This window comes from Anser brachyrhynchus (assembly GCF_964034855.1).
Source record: "Anser brachyrhynchus genome assembly, chromosome: 1".
In the NCBI taxonomy this organism is placed as follows: domain Eukaryota; kingdom Metazoa; phylum Chordata; class Aves; order Anseriformes; family Anatidae; genus Anser; species Anser brachyrhynchus.
The window spans coordinates 51,521,326-51,526,835 of record NC_137694.1 but is presented as its reverse complement, the minus strand read 5'-3'; positions in this window follow the sequence as shown (position 1 = coordinate 51,526,835).

The following is a 5,510-nucleotide window of genomic DNA, read 5'->3' as shown; positions in this document are numbered from 1 at the left end:
TTACTGTCAGTGAAGTTTGTCTTTGTGATTATCTTCTGCTCACCCTCTTAGTTATCTTAGAGTAGGAACTTTCAGACAGTGTTGGGAAGTGTGGTATACACTGAAGGTAGACATCCAGACAGAAACTGGGACAACTGCCAAGGTCCTACAGCAGCCTCTATGTCTTCTCTCTGAAGCCTCATGCACTCACTCAACAATCATCCACCGACATGCTATACATAGTTATTTAACTTTATGCTTTTAATATGCATTTAAAATATGCATAAGTTTATGATTTTTGTTTTTTTTTTTTTCTTTTGGGGGGAATATTTAATGTACTAATATATTGTAATTGTATTTTTTTTTAATTCATTTAATACAACTAAAAGAGGTTTCTTCAATTTTCTGTTTTTAATTTTCTTAATTCATTCATAAAGCTCCTGGTTTATTCTCAGCTGTCTTTATCAGTCTGCTAGCAACAGCATAGACTCTTTGGCTATGGAGATGGAAAATTCAGAACTACTATTCAAGTAAGTCTTAATTTATGCATGTCAAACTGACATTCCCAAATCAGTATCATTTTAAAGTGTGGAAAATGCTTGTCTATAACTATAGTTAGCAAAAACATAGCAGGAGACATGAATGAAACTAAAGAGAATTTTTTCACAGGACCTGCTTTTTAAGACATATGAATTAGTAAGTGATTTTTTTCTTTTTCTTATGGACACAAAACTACAGTTTATATAAGTTATAATAGGCCAGTGAAGAAGCAAAACCAAACTAAAATATTTGCAGCTGAACAATGTGAAGACACTAAGACCTGGGCCCTGTTCAAGTCTGTGCTTTTATTTATGTGTATTTATGTGTATTTATGTATATTATGTGTATTTATTTTTACTTGGTCTTGTTAAATCTTAGAATTTCTATGCTTTACTTCACCTGTTTAGATTAAACTTTTTCTCTTTCTCTCTCCTGATTTATCATTTTTATCTTTTTAGATCTAAGACAGTAAGAAGATTATTGTATATATTGGTACAGACAACATAAAGGAAAGGGTTTATAAATATCACATGGACTATAGATAACTGCTTAGTCAATATATATACAGTGTCTTTTTTCTGTGTAACTGAAGCCCTTGAGCTCCATTCCCTCAGTTTTGCCAGCACAAGCATATGCACAACCAAATGGAAACTGATATCCATATTTTATTCCTCTGATTTATTGACTGCACTGGATACTTGTACCAACAAAGTGCAGAGAGGCAGTGGAAAGACCAGAACAAAAGTAGGAGAAGACTGTAAAACCCAATTTTCAGTTTCAAGAAAATCATGGTAACTGATTTTAATGAATTTTTGGATAACTGAGTTTGATTTCTTAAAAGACATCAATACCAACAATGTCCAGTTTTTGTGGTTACTTTGTCAAAGTGTCACCACCAGCATCAGTTAAATGATTAAAGATAATTGCCATATTAAGGTGTGATCAAAGGTATGTTTAAATGAAGTCATACACCCCTTTCAACTTCACTGATCTTTGAAGAAACCTTTAAATATTTTAAATTATAGAATGTTTAAGGAGCACTAGAGATATATTTGTCATCTTTCACTTTGTTAGTGACTGTCCTCTTCTCACAGCTTATTCCTCTTCAGTGGCTGTGGAATTGCTGCCTCCAGGCTCAAGGAATAGTTTAAGCCACAGTTATTTCTCTACTTTGCCTATTCAGATGTAATCCAGTGTGCCATTCTGCATGCTCACTACCAAAACATTTTCCTTTTGGAATGCCCTTCAGTATCACTGCTATGGCAATTCAGCCCCACTATTTTTTCAGCATCAGTGAAAAAGAAAGTACAAGCTCATTTTGGTAGAGGAAATATTTCTTACAAATAATTCCCATTCTGATAAGAAAAACAAAACAAAACAAAACAAAATAACCTCCAAAGAGAAGCAGTTACTATGTCCTCATCTCGCTTTCAACGCAGCCAAAAATCCCAAACCAAAACAACAACAAAACTCACACACAAATACTCCCCACAAACAAACAGACAAACAAACAACAACAAACCCCCCCCCCCCCCCCCCACCACAGGTTCATAATGCACAGTGATTGCTTAGACACATCAGAAAACTAAAAAAGGCAGTTGAGGAAAAAAAAAATAAAATCAAATAAAGTGGATTAGCACTCAGGCATGTGTTCCAAATAGCCTGAGTGCCGAAACTCTGTTTTGAGGTGCCATATGGGAGAAAAGATCTGTTTTCCAACAAAACGGGTAAAAAATGAACAATCCTCCTGAAGGCTACAAACATTTTTCCTAATTGTTTCTTTGTGTCTCTCACATTTTTGTCTGAAAACTTCAGTGAACTGAAGCAGACAATATATACAAGGAGAACAGAAATAGTTACTGATTGTAAAACTGTATGTCTTTAATGACCCAAACCTGAAATCCTGATCTTTTAGCAGAAGTGCAGTGAAGCCAGTTAAGCTACTGAGTACAGACCAAGTTGATGTACACCCTATTTATGAATTTTTGAATTTCACTCTTTGGAATAAAGACTGTTTCAGAAGAAAGATGCTTTTCCATAACTTATATGATGAGGAAGGAGTAATAAGGTTCTGTTCCAGGTTACTGAAGAATGATTTTCAAATCCTTGGGAAATCTGTTTTAGCATTTGGTTTCATGAGAGAGAAGGATATTAAAGTCTGTGGTTTCTTACTCTGAGTTAAAGATCTTCTTCCCCTTAACAGGTTTTGGGGATATTTTAATCATCACATTCTATTTAGTTATAATATAAAGTTGAAGAAAATAAGACAGAGAAAGAAAAAAAATAATAGCTATAGCTTTTGTTTTCCAAACAGTACTGGAAGTAATTATTTGTACCAGTGTAACTCACGTTAAGTGTCAGGCCCAAAAACTATGCTGGCATCAATAAAGATTTTATTTTTTTCAGTGAGAGCTAGGAATTTTTCCAAGACAGTCTGACTGCTGGGAGCACAGAGGCTGACCGAAGTATGCTCACCAGATGGTAGATGTTTCCTTCTGGGTAAATATTGAAATCTATGCAAACTGGGAAGTAAGGGTGGGAAAGGTTTTCTCTTGTTGTTTTTGGTTTCTGGTTGCCTCTGTAACCAATACATGTGAGGAGGAAAAATAAAACAAAGCTAGTTTAAATGGAAGAAAAGAAATGCCTCACTATTTGTTACTGAATCTGATCTATTGTTAATGACTAATTTGGGAAACTTTACAGTTAGAAATATTTTTTTTCCCTTACCCTAATAACTTTATTACCTTGTTATTCCAAAACTTGCTGCACTAAAATAAAAGGTCCCCACATAATAATAAGGATTGTTTTCTGCACAAAGGACGTGAAAAAACAAAACAAAACAAAACAAAAAACAAACACTGCTCTACAGGCCAGCTGGAGACATAGTGCAGTGAGCTGCCTGCCAGCCACTGTTGCCTGGTGTGGCAGGAGCAGAAGGCAGCACCTCTGGTGCCTTGGGGCCCAGATGCATTTTACTTGAAATACCAATAAAAATTAATCTGCACAAGGGCCCTGCACCAAGCAGTGGTTTTGCTGAGTTCTCCTCTTCCATTGGCTCCATGGCTGGTGCTGTGACTTCAAGCAAAGTGAGGAGAGGTGACTATAACAAAAGCTGGCGAGTGGTCAGGATTTAAGCCTCAGTAGCTATTAGCTTGCTGGATGAGAGCCAGAGGCCCACGCTGCTCTAATGCATGCCCAGGGAGTCTTCTTGGTGGAGTAGAATGGCACATTTGGCTCTAGTACCCTGTCTCAGCAGGAGAAGACTGCTCTAACTTCATCATCTGCATAATGCTGGCTTAGAGACTTATCCCAGATAGGCAGCTATAGGGTATAGTACCTCTACTAGAAAGCAAGCTGGCTGACATGCCAGATGATTTATAGCAGAAGTGGCATCGCAAAGTACTGCAAAACTGATGGAAAAAATTTCACCAAGTGCAGTGATCTCTACATCATGTATCCACAGAGGGACATGAAATAGAAGAAATGTCACTGTGAAAAGGAAGGGCAGTGGGAGAAAATGTTTTTTAGCTTTCTTTGTGCTGAACTTGAAATACCTAGGACAGGTTCTAATGCTATTTCTCATACTCTCTTCTCTTCCAGAAACCTATCCAGTGCCTTTTTTTTTGTTTGTTTGTTTTGTTTGTTTTCACCTTCTGAATATGTGCCAGCAGTGAGTGAGAGGGGTGGCAAAATCTGGATCTGAAGAAGGTGGTGACAAAAATAGATGATGGAGAAATACAAGTAATGTCTCACCTTTGCTGTCAGGAAATCTCTCTATGAAAATAAATAAATAAAAACGACTTCCAGCCACTAATTATCAAAATAATGAGACAGATTAACAACATGTTCAATACATATTAAATATTTTCATCTTAAGGACTGTGAAAGATAACTGTTCTATATTTAGGAAGCATAAAAATATAAAAAATTATTGAAGGAAATGCATCCAGACCTGATTTTGTAGAGGTAAGGGAAACACATAGAATCATAGAATCATTCAGGTTGGAAAAGACTTCTGAGATCATCTAGTCCAACCTTTAACCTAGTATTAAAGTCCACCACTAAACCATGCTACTAAGTTCTACATCTACATGTTTCTAGAGGACCACCAGGAAGGGTGACTTAAGTACATGATACAAAGAAACTGTGTTTTATGAAGCAGAACTGCAGAAATGTGATGCTTTGCTGCTGGCAGAAGAGATGAAAGCTTGGGAATGGGAACTTTTTCAGCAATTTATTTTTAATTGTGTTTTTTTTTTCCCCTCATAAAATCCTAAAACAGAGATACTCATATATATATATATATATAAACATTTTTTAAAAATGTACTGTTAAGGCATAAACACCTTTTCTTAAATATTGGTGTAGTGACTACATGTTAAAATACATGTGCTTCCTAATTTATTGTACTAAAGAGTTTATCGTAAAGCTATTGTAAAGGACAACTGTTTTTCATCAGTTTAAAAGAGAAAAAAATATTAAGCTTTAAAATATAAGAAGACAAAAAATAGTTTAATAATAGTTTATGGTCAAGGTATATGTATTAATTATAATCAATACTCAATAAAAGTAGCACCTGTTTACAAAATATGTGCAACATCTTGGCAAGAATTATTGCCCAAGAGATTACATTCCATGGAATTGGCTTAGTATTAGAAGAAAGAATAATTCACTGTAGAAAAGTCAATTTCCGAGTTGCTTTTGACACACTGCTTTGATCAAAAAATAATTTCTCACCTTAGCCAGATAGCTTAAAGTCTTCGATGCATAAGGTAGCTGTAGATGTAGGTTTCTTGCAGTTTTTTAATTAACACACTTACACACACATACACACACACAGACACACAGACACACACACACACACACAGAGACACAGACACACAGACACACACATACACATTAACCTAAAAATCTTTATCTGTCCTTTATTTTATTTGTGTGTGTGTGTGTGTGTAACAGTTAAACAGTCTCAAGCATTATCATTTTATCTC